The 16,701-nt window shown below is 47.5% G+C and overlaps 1 protein-coding gene across 9 annotated transcripts in view; it reads right to left on the bottom strand.

Moving 5' to 3' along the window:
- Nucleotides 1-16,701, bottom strand: part of RIMBP2 (RIMS binding protein 2) — a 73,282-nt gene that overhangs the window by 48,227 nt on the left and 8,354 nt on the right. For all 9 annotated transcript variants that reach the window (XR_010442181.1, XM_064727070.1, XM_064727071.1 and 6 more), the window contains exon 2: nucleotides 6,190-6,324. The gene's annotated coding sequence lies outside the window, so the exon portion shown is untranslated. The remainder of the gene's footprint in view (nucleotides 1-6,189; nucleotides 6,325-16,701) is intronic.

The following is a 16,701-nucleotide window of genomic DNA, read 5'->3' as shown; positions in this document are numbered from 1 at the left end:
GCACAGAGCAGGCTGTGCATGGGACTCACAGAGCAAATAAAGGAAGCCAGAGGCTGCCCCCAGCCCCAGAGCGCCTCAGCACCCCTGGAACTTCAGCACAATTTCTGAATGAGCGCATCCAGCAGGAAGCCCAGCCACTCAAACCTGGCCAACACAGACTCTCCAGAGCCTCTGCCCATTCTCCCCAGCCACCCACTGGTGTTGCCCTCCCCACAGGCAGAGATTCCCCACTCACACTCCAGGGGCTGCCTGGCTTTAAAGCTAATTACATGGAAATTGCTAAAAATGCTGCTGCATGGGAGGAGTGCAGCCCTCTTCGTTCTATAGGCAAGGACACAGTCCCATTTCAGGGGAATTGTTGCAGAATCTGAATAGCTGGGATCTTGCACAGGGCATGGCCCAGCTCTCTGCCAATCTAAACTGGTCTGTGTGGCAAGGAAATGCTCTCACAGGGCTGGAATCTGAGAAACAGAACTGAAATTAAAATCCAAAAAGCCCCCAAACCTCCCAAACCCTCCTACTGATACAGCAGTCAGCCTATAAAAATTATATTACTTTTAACACACTTTTAAATTGCTTTTAATTATTACCATTTACGCTGCCCTGGAAATGACAAAGTGCCTCAGCTGGAGTCAGGGATAAATTTTTAATAACGTTGGGAAGCAAAGCAGCAATCTCAGAGTGGAGTTCAAACCTACCCAAAATCACCTGTGAGTGTGCTCAGAGCATGTGAAGGAGGGCCAGGCTCCTGTGGGGGCTCTGCAGGGCTGGGATGTCCCTGGAGGCACCAGGAACTGCTCCGCACACAGAAATAGCACAGAAACGCTTGCTTCTGTCTGCAAGGAGAATTAGCAGCATTTGGCCTTAAAAAGGAGCCAGACTCACAGCTGTCAAACGCTCTGGTCCTCAAGGAAATGGAACAAATGTGGAAGGAAGATGGGAAAACTGAATTTGGTTCAGAACCATGGCTGGAGAATGAGCAAGGCAGGTTCCAGTCTCCTCCTGGCCCTCGGGAAGCGAAGCTGCACCCAGCACCTCCTGCTCCAATGCAAACAGTGAAACCTCAGGGCACAGCAAATGCCCAGCTCCATCCCCACAGGACGTGCTCTGCCAAAACTCACTGCTGAGCTGCAAGGCTGGGCCAGAAGGGGTTCATTACAGGAATGAAAAATGCCCAGAATAAATACATTTTCTCATTATTGTTACTTTTCTTATATCTAGGGCTTTTAACAATTTTTCTACATTGACTTCAGATCAAACTATTGTCAAATTTGCAAACTACACAACTCCAGATTTGCAAACTACACAGTTTATGGAGAAAACTAGAAGCAGATTCTCTTATGAATACATTTTGGTCAGTCTTTGTCTCTGACTTACTCCCAGCTTCACAACCTTGGTTGACATCTCAGAGTCTGACAGGAGCAGGGCTGATTCCAGCTAAATGAAATTACAGGTATTAATTAATGGCTGATGCTTGTTTGCCAGCTCCTGCAAGCAGAAGGGTGGATGGAAATGTATTTACAGCAGAATTTAATTACCCATTTCCAAGGCACTGGCCTCCTGGCAAAAGCCTCCCAGTGCAGTGCAGAACAGGACTTGGATTAAGAATTAATTTACTGTCAGGAGTGATCTGCAATTTAACAGCTTAATCGAGTTTGCTGTGAAATTGGTCAGGAGCTCTGGAGCCTGAGCTGCCCCAGAGCTGCTGCAGCCAGGCAGGGTCAGCATCCATCAATCAGCTCAGCCACAAAACCAGACCTGGCTCAGGATCTACAGCTAAACCAGACCTGGGTCAGCAAACCAGACCTGATCCATGAATCAGCTCAGCCAGCAAACCCTGAGCCTGGTTCAGGATCTATAGCTCAGCCACAAAACCAGAGCCTGGCTCAGGATCTATAGGTAAAACAGCAAACCAGACCTGGGTCAGGATCTATAACAGGCAGCAAACCCTGAGCCTGGATCAGGATCTATAGCTCAGCCACAAAACCGGACCTGGCTCAGGATCTACAGCTAAACCAACAAACCCAGAGCACCTCCTGTGACCGGGCAGGCTCAGGATCCATAAATCAGCCAGGAACCAGAGCCTGGCTCAGGATCTATAGCTAAACCATCAAACCAGAGCCTGGCTCAGGATCCACAGCTCATCCAGCAAGCCCAGAGAACCTCCTGTGACCAGGCAAGGTCAGCATCCCCAGGTCAGCCACCAAACCAGAGCCTGGCTCAGTATCTATAACTCAGCCAGCAAACCAGAGCCTCTCCCATGACCAGGAGCTGCCCAGGATCCATAATTCAGCCAGAAACCAGAGCCTGGCTCAGGATCCAATCTCACCCAGCAAAACCAGAGCCTGGCTCAGGATCCATAAGTCAGCCAGGAAACAGAGCCTGGCTCAGGATCTATAGGTAAAACAGCAAACCAGAGCCTGGCTCAGGATCTATAGGTAAACCATCAAACCAGAGCCTGGCTCAGGATCCAAACCCACCCACAAGCCCTGACCCTCTCTGTGACAGGAGCTGCTCAGGAAGCCTCTCTGCCATGGAGTTCCTCTGTGCTGGACTCCTGTCAGCACCACACAGTGCCAGGCTGGATTCCCTCCATGAGTTCCCTTCAGCACCACACAGTGCCAGGCTCAGCTGTCCCCTCCCTGCACCCAGAGCAGTTCTCCCCCAGTCAATCCCCTTCCATCCCCTGCCCAGGTGGGCTCTGGGGAGCAGCAGCAGCAGCAGCAGAGCCACCCCCAGCTCCAGTGGGAGGCCAGGCTGCAGCCCTCGAAATGCCAAGGCACCAAAAAAGCCTGCCTGTCCCAATTTCCTCCTGTTATTTTGGTACGCTTCGGGAAAAAACCCAACAACACGTAACTCATTAATTATAACCTTTCAAAAGCGTTCTCCTTCCCCCCCAAACTGCTAAAATTTAGCAGAGCTGCAGCCAAAGTTCTAACAGAGCTAATTTTAGCTTTTGTCATGCACAGAACATCATGAAGTAGGTCTCATCCTTCCATTAATGCAAATGTATTGGAGCAGTCGGTGCAGGAACTTCCAGAGGTGCTGATCAGTGTTCCTGGTGTGTGCAGCTGTGTAGCTACAGCTGATCTAAACACCAGCATTCTGCATGACTTACCTTGTCAGCTCCACACTCCTCACAAAAGGACTTTATTCTTTTTTTTTTAGCCCAACATTTGTCAGTGGAGCACCTCCAGCATTTGGAATGTGTGCTGGGATCCCCAGGCAGAGATGCAAGTATAAAACATGCATGAGTGCTAAGCAGGGATGGGGCAGCAATTTGTGAACATCAGCACACTCCAGTGTTCTGTTCACACTCCAGAATTTGCTGGTTGTATCTGATCAGAAGGGACAGCTCACAAATGCAGGTTTAAACATCGTTTTGGCACCCAACATGCTTTTCCCCAGCACACCTTTTATCCCTGATGAGCATCACCAGGCCATGGGCTCACCACAGCCCCTAAAATCCATTTCAGAGGGGGATTTAAACAGGAGTCAAGCTGTCCCCTCAGTAATTTGTAAATTCAGTCTCAAGCCAAACCACAAACCTGTCACATAACACAGCTCTGAGTTCAGCAGCCACACCTGAAGGATTTTGTATGGGGTTTAAGATTTACAATTTTCAGTTTCATCTGAATACTCTGCCTCCAAGCACTGTACTGGACAAGAAGCCTTGCAAGGTTCTGCAGTCTGACTCATTAGGACAAAAGTTAATTAAATCACATTACATTCCCTCCTCAGACATACTATTCCATCTTAAAGATGATTAAACAAGAGACAAATGTAATTAGGACAGGAAAAAGTATAAGCCAAAACATTAATGTTATCGTGTGCTTGAGGAAAATGGAGCAATAAATCACCTTGCTGCCTTTGTTTGGCACTAACTGATAACACACAGAGCCCTGACCTTGCTGTCTGATACCAAATCACACTGGTGGGGCAGCGGGGAGGGAGCTGGGCTGTGGCAGCAGATATTGCATTTAGAGAGGGAACATCTGAGCCTGGATTGTGGAGATGGAGCCTTCTAGAGAGGAATCAGTGGCAGCAGATATTGCATTTAGAGAGAGAGGGAACATCTGAGCCTGGATTGTGGAGATGGAGCCTTCCAGAGAGGAATCAGTGGCAGCAGATATTGCATTTAGAGAGGGAATATCCAAGCCTGGCTCATGGAGATGGAGCCCTCCAGAAAGGAATCAGTGGCAGCAGAAATTCCAGTTAGAGAAGGAACATCTGAGCCTGACTGGTGCAGGTAGAGCCTTCCACAGAGCATCAGTGGCAGCAGATATTGCAGTTAGACCAGAGAACATCCCAGACTGACTTATGGAGATGGAGCCCTCCAGAGAGGAATCAGTGGTACCAGATATTCCATTTAGACCAGAGAACATCCCAGCCTGGCTCATGGAGATGGAGCCTCCACAGAGCCCCCAGCACAGCCCCGGGTGGTGAAACCCAGGCTGAGCCCCCACCACCATCCAGGCTGTGCCAAACTGCTCAGCTGGCCCTGAGAGAGCCCCAGCTCTGCGCCAGGAGAGCTCCATGGAAGGGGCAGAGCCCTGGACGTGCCCTGCTCCTGCTGGGCAGGGGTGTGCAAAGGGGATGGGCGACCCAGGGTGGGTGTCTGTCACCCCAGGGTGCCCAGGGTGGGTGTCTGTGACCCCAGGGTGGGTGTCTGTGACCCCAGGGTGGGTGGGATGCCCCCTCCCCAGGCTGGGATTCACAGAAACCCTTTCTGCCTCCTGAAGGCACAAGTCCCTGGTGTGGAGGAACAGGCAGAGAATCCCCAGTGACTCCAGGTGTGCCCAGGTGGTTTTGTGGGCCTGGGTCTGCAGAGAGCCCCTCCCTTCCCTTCCTGCTCGGGCAATCTGACCCTGCAGGAAACACTGACTCCCCCTTTCCACCCAACCTCAGCATTCAGCTCACATCACTGCTGGTAATTATTCCTTTCAGGAGCAGAGATGCAAAGGAGGCATTAACAGCCGTTCCAAATATCACATTTGTGCACTTTTCCCTTGTCACATTAAATATAATTACTTCTGATGCAATCAAACTCATACCCTTCACACGGATAAATCCAGCACCAAATTTAGAACCCCAAGCTTCAAACACCAGGCTCTTAAAGCAAAGCTTTAAGCCTTTACTTTCAGCTCAGTGAGGTACAGAGAACAGTGAGAACATAAGGTCCAAAAATGGTGGTTCTAAATGAAATTTCTTTAAATTATTCTGTTAGTTACTGGTGGCAAAGGGCTTTGAAGATCAAAGGTGGGACATGAACTCCATCTGATAGCTCAGCAGCAGGAGATGGGACCCAGCTAACTGACCAAGCCTTCCAGAAGGTTCCTCTCTAAACTGAAAATCAGAGCATGTGCAAACACCCAGAGATGCAAACAGAAATTCTCTGCTGCTACCCAGAGTCAGGATGGGTGCCCCAAGCCACACTGGGATGTGCTGCAATGTCACAGACATATTTTAGGGAAAATCCTTTCCTTAGGATTTTTATTCCTGAGAAGCTGGGAGGCCTCAGGAACAAAATGCAAACATTGATTATCTGCTGCTGTGGAATGCAACAGGTGCATCTGGGATTGGCTCATGTGGTTGTTTCTAATTAATGGCCAATCACAGTCAGCTGGCTCAGACCATCTGGTCAGTCACAAGATTTCATTATCATTCTTTTCTATTCCTTTCATGCTTTCTGATGAAATCCTTTCTTCTATTCTTTTAGTAGAATTTTAATATATCATTTTCTTTTAATATAATGTATATAATAAAATAACAAACCAGCCTTCTGAAACATAGAGTCAAGATTCTCTTCTCTCACCCTGGGAACCTCAAACACCACCACACTGGTCAGAGCCACAGGCTGTGCCCAGGCTCCTGCCCCTGCCATTCCTGCAGCCTGGACTCAGCCCTGGAGTCATTTCTGTCCCCTTTTTGGCCTTTACACCCCATTTCAGGCTGGGGCTGCCCCACAGGCACAGCTGGGTGTGCTCAGTGCTCAGTGTGGGTGCAGCAATGTGAGTGCTCAGTGTGGGTGCAGGTTCAGAGCTCAGGGCAGAGCAAAGTGCAGCAGCCAGACCCTCCCAAACCCCCCAGACCCCAAAGCCCCGAGCTGTGCACACCAAGCACACCCAGGGCTGCAGCCAAACCCTGCAGGGCAGCAGCTCCAGGGCTGGGGAGCAGGGCCAGACTTACTGAGAGCGGCCAGCGGGGGCTCTGGGGTCAGGGCGCTGACATGGGACCGCGGGCCGGGGTCTCTCCTAGATGCCAGCTCTGATCAGAGGTTTCCTGGGGAGCCGAGGGCTGCAGGCAGGATGGAGCATCTCCAGACTGTGCAGGACAAAAGGAAAGCAGTCAGTTTGTTAGAGCTGCATTTACAATTTCCCTTCCAGTACCCAGCATGTTTCACTGCCTGTGCAGTAAAGTCAGGGTTAATTACCATTGCATAGCCAAGCTGAATTAATTAATCCAGCCTTGCTGGATAAACATTTCTGTCATGGCAGGCCACAAGGCTGAAGTCCAACAAAAGCTCCAAAATGAGCCTGAAATTTGTGCTCAAACCCAGAGTGGAACGGAGGAGGGAGAGGATGAGAAGCATGAATCAGTTCTTCTTCCCAAGACTTTATTTTTTCCCCGGCATGGAGTTCTAAAAATACCTTTGGATGGTGTCCCTCCCCACCCAGAATGGCAAGGCACAGGAACTGCATCCTGTGTGCACCAGGAGCTAAATACCAGGGGCTGACAGATTGCACAGGGTAAGTAATGCCAGCTCTGCCACCCATCCCCACACACTGCCAGCTCTGCTACATAAATGCCTTTACTTACATCATGGCTGGTGTCTTCTTCATCAGCACAGAGCTAACCCACACCGGGGCTGTGCTGGGGGACAGGGAAATCACTCAGGAAGGGATGGGATGCACCCCAGGTCTGCTGGGACATGGCAATCAGGAGTGGATGCACCCAGATCTGGGGCCTGCAGCTCACATCCTTCATTATTCATGAGCTCCTGAGCAGATCCAGGGCTGCAGGGATGGAATTCAACGCCCTGAGCTGCCTGGTGACTCACTGAGGTGCCTGCTGGAGCACTCTGGGCACAGCCTTTGGCTATTCTGGGGAGCCACTCCATGCAGGGAGAGTTACCCAGCCTGGTCTGAGCCTGGCATCGTTTCCCAAAGCCACAAACAAATGCAGAAAAGCAGAGCCACACACAGGGGGGTTTGCTGCAGGGGCACGGGGCTAAAAATGCAAGATCACAGTTGCAGCCTGTGTTCAAATAAAACACAGGATCTGGAAATGCAAGTTCACAGCTGCAGCCTGTGTTCAAGCACAGGATCCCAATCAAATGCAAGTTCTCAGCTGCAGTTGCATTCCAGCCCAGGATCTGCAATAAAATGCATGTTCACAGCTGCAGCCTGTGTTCCAGCCCAGGATCTGCAATCCAGGTGCTGTTTTGCAGTTGTGACCACTCCTGAGGAGTTCCAGCCTTCCCCTGGGGCTCTCTGAGTGTAAAACAGAAAGAGTTCCCTGCAAATGCCCAGCCCTGGTGCCTGTAGGGGCCCCATAAACGCAGGTAAAGTCCATAACCCCATCACTGCCACCCTGACAGAGCTGCCACGGGCAGGGCTCGGGTGACAGGGCACAGGAGGAGCTGACCTGCCCAGAGAGCCCCAGCACACACAGGCAGCAGAGCTTGCTGGAGAAATGGAAAGGCTTTCTAGGAAATGCCTGCAGAGCCCAGCTCTGCAGGGCTCAGCTCTGAGGAGCCACGTCCCTGGCAGGGCACCCTCATGTTGGTTTTCATATCCAGTAATTTGAAAGGTGCTGTTGCTGCCTTAGCTTGTATGGTCTCTAACTACACATCAGGAATAACTCAGCAATTGAATCCTGTATGATCTCTAACTATACATCAGGAATAACTCAGCAATTGCATCTTGTATGATCTCTATACATCAGAAATAACTCAGCAATTGAATCTTGTATGGTCTCTAACTATACATCAGGAATAACTCAGCAATTGAATCCTCTATGATCTCTAACCATGCATCAGGAATAATTCAGCAATTGAATCTTGTATGGTCTCTAACTGTACATCAGGAATAACTCAGCAATTACATCCTGTATGATCTCTATACATCAGGAATATTTCAGCAATTGAATCCTGTACGATCTCTAACTATAAATGAGAGATAACTCAGCACTGACTTTGCTCTAAGTGAGCAATGCCTGGTGATGACAGTGAGCAGCCAGGTTACAGAGCACACAAACATCCAACACTCAAAGTGCCAACAACTGCAAGTTATCCCTCTGCTGAAGCAATGCTTGAGCGTTGAGCTTGTCATGTAAGACACTTCAATAAATCCCGCACAAAACACATTTCAATCTTTCCTCTGAAACTGAAGGGATTTTCCTGCCCTGCCTCTGCTTTTAACATGTGTTTTGCCTCTATCAATGTTCAGCATTAGTGAAATAATCAGCAATATTACAATGTGCAGTGCTTGTGCAGCTCTGCACTGTGTGGGTGTGTGCAGAGACACATTCAATACAGATACTAACCTGGTATAGTTTATTTACTGTCTATAATTAATTTATTACAATTTATTTCTGTCCCAGTAAGTGTAAGTAGATACCAATAAGATAAGCCTTGGATTAGGGGCACTGTTAATTTTTAGGTTAAAGATCACTGTTAATTTTAGGTTAAAGATCACTGTTAAATTTAGGTTGAAGATCCTCCAGACTCGTCAGCTGCACTGTGGCAGGGCAGGACAATGGGGCAGAGATTCAGAGGAGGGAAATAAATGGTATCAGGCAGTACCCAGAGCACAGAAACTGTGCAGATCTGAGCCCTGCCCAGGGGGATCTGTCCCAGCAGCTCTCAGGGAGCTCATGGAAAGAGGAAAAGCCTCTTTTGCTGTCCTGCAAGGTCTCCAAGCAGGATGAGGGGTTGATGGCTCTGTAAAGGCAAATATCACCCTGGCACAGCTGAGAACAGGGATGACTTTGATGATATTTGTCTTCCAACCTGAGAGCTTCTGGGTGTGCAGAACAATCCCCAGTTTTGCCCCATTCCATCACATTTCCAAGTCACAAACCAAATTAATTAGCAAGATCGTGGCACCTCCTCCTTAATCTCATTAGCAAGGACTAATGGCTGCAGAATCAATTATTTCATACAGATACTGCCTCAACAGCACCAGCCTCTGCATCACACAGGCTCATTCTGAATTTCAGTTATGTTGTAATTTACTCCACTAGTTTAATTAAGCCCTTAATTAAGTCCCTTCTTTAATCAACTGTGTATAGCTGTGTCCATTCATTTATGGCAGCATATAAAATAAAAAACAAAAGCAAATAAACTATGGGTCCAACACCAGGACTTGGCTGGCCCAGCCTCTGCTGCAGGAACTGCCACCATTCCTTCCTTTGGAATGCTCACAGTGAGCTCAGAACAAACACAAATAAACACACATTTTAGCTAAGGTTTGCAAGGATTCAATTTCCCTTCTGCAGTCCCTGAAAGTCCAGTGGATTTGTGATTACACTGACACATTTCATTGTTCACTCCTCTGTCAGCTCAGTGTCTGGGGCTCTGCATCTGCTGTATTTTCCAGAATAGACAAATTCATTTCCAAAGCAATAATTGAGATTTTCCAGCTTCACTCTTCACTATTATCACAAACAGTTTGCATTTCCTTCCAATGCAGTGTGGGAGTAACAAGTTTCTCCACTGGTCTCAACACATTCCTACTTTTGCTTTTTCTGCTGATTTTTTTTTTCCCACAGTGGTAAAAAAAACTTCTTATCATTTTCTGATAAAGAACCCAAGTGGTTTTTTTCCTTCAATTCTATCTTTCATATTCTCATGCATAACTGATAAAACTATCCAGTGACTTTTTTTCTTTGAGATCTACTAGAACAAATGTACCAAAAGGGAATTAGCCACAAAAATGAGAAAAGCCAACACCCTCTCTGTATGCAAATTTCTTCTCTTAAATACAAAAAACGAGACCATGGGAATCGTATTTCAGTGAGCAAATTAACAAAAGGTCAGAAAGCTTGATCTTTGTCGCTGGTGTACTCTGTCTGAAAGCTGAACTGCCTTTTAAATATTCATAAGGGAGAGCTGTAATTGCAGGCTGAGAGCTCTGTGTGCACAGGAGAGGAAACTGAAAATATTCATGACATGGGAGATATTCCACCAAAGGAAAATCCGGGTGAAGGAAGGGAGCCCTAACCTGGAATTTGCAGGATCCCTGCCTAGTGATCCTGAGGTTTTAAAAGCTGCCACTGGAAAATGGAAACCGGGCTCCAAAAGATTCACAGCTCCTTATTAAATAGTTTTTGGAAGCTTATAACAAAGATGCTCATTGGTTAGACAAGGCAACATCCCAAAATACTCCACTGATGACACCTGGTGGAGTTGCACGGGGTGTTCTGTCAGCTCTCTGAGCACATTTCAGAGTGCAGGGATCACACTGTGGGACAGTGGTCATGGCAGTGGAGTTCCACTCTGAATTACCTGGATGTTTTTAAATGATATTCTATCATGTTTCTCCCATTTCTGCCAAAGGTGGGTGTTGGAATGGGAGAAACATGATAGAATATAATGGATAATGGATGCTCAGAGCAGCCTGGGGTTACTGCCCCTGCCCAGCTGTAACCCCAGGCTGCTCTGAACATCCATTATCCATTACCCAGCCTTTCAGCTGGGGCTGTGGAGCAGGTAAAGATTGCCCTGGCAGGTTCCTGGTGCAGCATCCATTCAGAGCACGTGCACACTGAGCCTTCAGCTGCACAGTGCATCCCAAAATCGGGGTTCCAGAGCCACAGAACTCACAGAACTCGGGGTTCCAGTCTCACAGAACTCGGAGTTTCAGACTCACACAACTCCCTGTTCCAGAGTCACAGAGCTTGGGGTTCCAGTGCCACAAAACTCCGGGTTCCAGACTCACAAAACTCACAGAACTCGGGGTTCCAGAGTCACGGAACCCAGGGTTCCACAGTCACAGATTTTGGGGTTCCAGAGTCACAGAACTCAGGGTTCCAGACTCACAAAACTCGGGGTCCCAGACCTCACCAGCTCTTCCCTGCTGAAGGGAACTCTCAGAGCTCATTGAGCAGAGCCCTTGGAAGGAGAGGTGTCCTGGATGGGGACAGACAGACAGACAGACAGAGATGTCTGTGCTCCCTGGGGCTCTGGGCTAGCAGAACCTGCCACCCACACCCCTCACTGCTCTGTCCAAGGTGGCGTTCCTGAATTCCATCTGAATTCCATTCCTGAGTTTCATCTGAATTTCATTCTCGAATTCCACCTCAGAGCCTGCCACAGGTGCAGTGCAGGTGGGCAGGACAGAGCTCAGTGACAGCTGGAGTTGGAGCTCCAACCTGCAGATTGCAGCTGAAATGAAAACCCTTTGTCCTGCTGCTTCCCCAGCTCTGGGGATGGACAGGGTCTCTGCCCTGAAATCTCCTGACACGTTTCCCGTGACAGGGGAACCTTGCTACCTTTAATAACCGTGATTTCCCCCAGCCTGGGCTGCCAGTGAAACCACCCTGGTGGCTGTCAGCCCTCTCACAGCACCCACAATACATGAGTGAGATGTGTTTGTCACCAGACAAAAACATCCTTGTGTCTCTGCTCCAGCATCCTTCCACCATCAGCCAGACTGAACAATTCCCACCACGACAGCAGAGAGCAAACACTGCTGAAAATGCAGAGTTTGGCTTGTGGCTAATTACACACAGCCAGCTTGGGTGAATGGTGGTCTTGATTGTGAATGGGAAGATTGTTGATTTGATTTTTTAATAAATAAATTTAAAAATTAGAGCTCGCTTGTCACTTGCAGCTCAAAGCAAGGAAGAACAATAGGCAGCACTGGAGGCTGTCCAGGCATGCAATCCCAACCCTGGAACAGAAACACCCAGAGCCTGCATCCCCAGAATGACAAAATGAATGCAGACAGCTGACAAGAACAAAGCCCTGATAAGCAACAAAATGCTCCCACCAACCAATGGAGAACACTGCAGAGAAAGTATGATTTACTTTGATTTGGTGAGTGAACTATGTGGCAAAGGGAACAGTTTCCTTCAAAATCAGCTAAGGACTGGGCTTTTCTTTTTTTAATGGGAACAATAAAATCTTCAGCAACTATATACTATTAAACTTTATATATATACCTACATATACATATATATATATATATATACACACACATATATACATATATATACACACATATATATACATATTTATTTACATATATATACACATATATATACATACATATATATACATACATATATATACATATACATATATATACATATACATATATATATATATATAATATTATATTAATTACATACTATTAAACTACTTTTCCACACTTTTCTCCACCAAGATCCCCATGGCTCTGTGCTCCCCTTTGTGAAGCAGACCCTCTGGAGCCTCCTTGGCACACAATCCTCCCTCCATCAGTGAAACCCCACAAAGCCAGCTCTGCTGGGAGCTGCACTGACCAAACCCCAGCCTGCAAAAGCCTCCTGTCCCTTCTCCACCCTGCCCTGAATTCCCCTCCCTGATGCTCTCAGCATCACCCTGGCCTGCCCTGCCAGTTTAAAACCTTCTCCATCCCTCTGATTCTCACAGAGGCTCCTGCTGGAGCTGACACCAATTCTGCTCAGCACTGCAGTCTGGAGGGCTCCCATATTTTTAGCTACTGTGCCAAATTGCTCTGAATCTAATTAGTCAAACACCTATCTGCAGAAATCTATCCCGAATGCAAAGTGAGAGCCTGCTGTCAAAGTTCTGATGATGAATTCAAAGCAACTTTGGTGCCTTCTGGGCAGGAAGCTCTGGTGCAAGTGACTCATGGTGCTGTGCTAATCTAAAACCACTTCTGGCTGAAATCTCAGAAAGCAGAGTATGGCAGAAGGTGCCAATAAATCCTGTGGCCAGAGCAAGAAATGGGATTCTTGGGAAAATACAAATCTGGCTATTAGAGGGAATCATTGCTTTATTTATTACTCTTTAGCACTGATATAAAATTTACAAGGATAAGCTCAGATAAAGAGGCAAGAGACACGTCCATACTACTGAGATTTCTTCCATAAAGAATAAAATAATTTACCTAATTTACAAATTAGAAAAGCCATGTGTCACCCTGCAGGAGCTGCATATAACACATACAATAAATACATAAATGCAATACCAGCCTTTTCCATGGGGCTGCTGGTTTTTATGGAAATGAATTGTGTATTGGCCAGACCAGTTTTTCTCCCACTTCACACATGTAACTAATATATTTCTTACTGGAATTATCCCCCAGTGATACTGCCACAAGTCTAAGGAGAATCAGGCCTTTAAGCCCTAAGTATTATCAACACAAAATGCAAATCCTTTAAAAAGGATTTGAGGTGGCTTTTTATGAGAAAATGACGGTGATGAAAATGTCTGACTGCCTCTGACACAAACAACAGGACAAGAGCTGAGGATTCATCTCTGTGAAGAAATGTGAAACCCAAATGGAGCCAGAACTCATCTGATGACAGCTGCTGTCTCTCAATAGCCAAACCAGCCTGAAATCCTCCTTCTGGCAGCACAGAACCCTCACTTTGGCAAAAACAGAGGGGATCAAACAGCATCCTGAGCCTGTCCTGCACAGCCCAGGGTCTGTGCACCCTGCCCCAGAGCAGCCCTGGGAACAGTTCAGGGCAAAAAGGGACAATTATGGGCAAAAAGGAACGGTTCTGGCCAGAGAGCAGAACCATTCTGGGCAAAAAGGAACTGTTCTGGGCAAAGAGAAGAACCATTCTGGGCAAGGAGCAGAACAATTTGGGCAAGGAGTAGAACAATTCCGGGCAAAGGCCAGAACAATTCTGGGCAAAAAGGACCAATTCTGCTCCCCTGCCTCCCCAGCAGCCAGCCTGGGGCTGAGCTGATCGCTGTAAATGATGCCAGCACCAGGTTTATTGGATCTGCCAAGGCAGAATGGCACCTGCAGGGAGGGAGCGAGCTGTGCCAGGCCAGGCCGTGCCAGGGCCCTGCAGGGAGGGACCGTGCTGTGCCAGGGCCCTGCAGGCCGTGCCAGGCCAGGCTGTGCCAAGGGAGAATGGCACCTGCAGGGAGGGACCGTGCTGTGCCAGGCCATGCCAGGCTGCCCTGCCCTGCCCATGCCAGGTGAGCAGCCTGGCAGGCACTAATGGCACTAATGAGAGCTCAGCTCAGCCCCTGCAGAGCAGCCAGACTCAGGTGTGCCCACACTGAGCTCCACTCCTCTACAGAAACACAGCTCCCCTCAGGCACTGAGGATCTGGGATCCTCTACATGGAAATTGTAAATGATGCATCAACATTTTACCAGCATCAACCATTTTTCAACATGCACTGCAGTTACTGAGATTAAAGATGCTCACAATTAAAAATGAACCCATTTATTATGCAAAATCAACAGTATAAATCTTCATGGGATTATTTTGTTTCTCATTAGAGGTGTATAAACTCCAGTTGTCTGGGCCCTCTGACACTCAGTGAAGAAATGGGCACTGTGAGGTGTAATTTATATCCCCTCTAAGACAGGTACTGAAAATAGAAAGCTTTCTTTCTCCATCTGATTTCTGTGAGTTATTACTGCCTGAGCATTAATGTGATGGTGCTAAAGCTGCCCCTTTCTGGCCAGCTAACAGCACATTTACCTTGGCTTCCCACTTGCTTTTCTCATGTAAAGAAGAGTCATTTAAAGCTCACCTGGACCCCACACCTGTGCTCACACCTTCACTCCATGTGTGCCTGGAATTGCTGCTGCCTCCTGCCCTTCTGCAGGGAGCTCTCTGAATAAAGGCAGGTGAAATCACAGAACCAGCCCAGGAACTGAGAATCAATTCACTCTGACTTCCCTATCAAGTTGTATGAAGATTATTTAAAGGATTTTCTCCGTTCTCCATCTGCACCCTGCACCAGCAGAGGGGTGGAACTGCTGATATTCAAGTCACATCCACCTCCCTCTCTGATCCACTCAATCAAAGTGAGATTCCCTGCAATTTCCTGCCTCCCATCTCTGAGGGAATGTGGTCACTTTGAAGATTCCTTGAAGCTTGCAGTATTTTCCCTTGCCACTAAATTCTGTTTCTCCTGGATATCTCACTCCTTTATCACTGCCAGTGTAAGCTGTTAATGCACATCTGTATACAAACATTGGAATTGTGTACAAATAATGGAATTCATCCTCCCCACTGAAAACAAACCCCAAAACCACCTCATCTCCTGCAGGTGTGTCCCTTGCATGCTCTGCTGGCAGCTCAGATTCCATTACTGATGGAATCAGACCTACCTTGTCACTTTGTCACTATCAGACAACAAAGAATAAGCTCTTTTAGTGTTTCATAACATAAGCTCCCCAAACTCCTGGTTTGTTCATACAGCCCTTTCTTCTCCTTGTTCCAGTTCCTGCTCATCCTTCCTGAACACAAATCCTGCACTGGCACAAAAAGCCAGAGCTTTAAGGGGTGTTTTGAGAATTCCACCCTCTTTGTAAATGGTTTTAATTATTGATGGTGGAAATGATGGGAGTTGTTTCTCACACCTCTCAGAGTGGGATACTGTGATATTTCCCCTGAAGTATTTACTTGCTGGTTTTATTATTTATGTAGTAGTGGTCTGTTATCAATCCAGCAATGATGGATAGTGATAGTGAACATTCCTGTGGGATTTCATCCCTAAAGCAGGTTTGATGGAAGTGTGAAAACCCAAATGCGTTTTCCCATGCACACTTGTGCTGGATTGCAGCAGTGGGACCTGTGCACACGAGGAGATTTACCCCAGATCTGAGTAAATACACTGCACCAATCCATCATAAAGAAACCCATTTCAGCCCTGAAGTTACCCCAATAAATTATAAATTCTGATAATAGCAGTGCCATGGGCCTTTAAAGCACTGCAGCTCACAGGCATGCATTATTCTGCCTAGTTAATGCCAGCAATTATACTTTTAATGAATGTTGCAGGGAACAAAAACTAAACAGTGCTACATGCCTCAAATCTGCATTTTCCTAACAGCCATGACTGCTATGAAAACGCTGTTCTCTTGCAATTGTTACACAGCACAAACCAAATCTCATTTTTGCCCCGAGGCAATGTGGGGCCAAGGACAGTCCCTTTCTGCTCACCCCTGAGTTCAGCTGGGAATGGGAGTGCTCCACAGATGACAAGCTTGTGGAAAGCTGAATTGTGATGTACTGCTGAGGACAAAGCCAGTGCCAACGACAGGGAATTAATAAATTAGGAAAACTCACCAGGGTTTAACAAAGAGCACGTCTGAATTCACTGATTGTAAGAAGCAGGTCCAGACAGACAACAGTGGAATCCCTTTACACACATGGAAAATAAACATATTTCCACCTTTTAATTTTCTGTTTTGCACCCCACCTTCTCACTGGGTGTTTTTAAACCTCTCCATCTCCTCCTCCCTCTTCAGTGGCTGGGAAATCCTGCAGGATCTGATCTCACTGCCAGGAAGCACTGAGAGCTGAATTGGGCAAGCCAGGCTGGTAAAACCCACAGAGAACACCAGGGCAGGTGGATGCTCGGCCCAGACACCTCTCCTGGTGCAAAAGTCCTCATTTCAAACACCTTTCCTGGTGTAAAAGTCCTCATTTCAAACACCAATTTCCAATTCACTGCAGCCAGCTCCATCCTCACAGCACCGTGCACAGC

Source organism: Zonotrichia leucophrys, chromosome 15 (assembly GCF_028769735.1).
Source record: "Zonotrichia leucophrys gambelii isolate GWCS_2022_RI chromosome 15, RI_Zleu_2.0, whole genome shotgun sequence".
Lineage (NCBI taxonomy): Eukaryota > Metazoa > Chordata > Aves > Passeriformes > Passerellidae > Zonotrichia > Zonotrichia leucophrys.
Note: the sequence above shows the minus strand (reverse complement) of the source record. Positions and strands in the feature narration are given on the sequence as shown.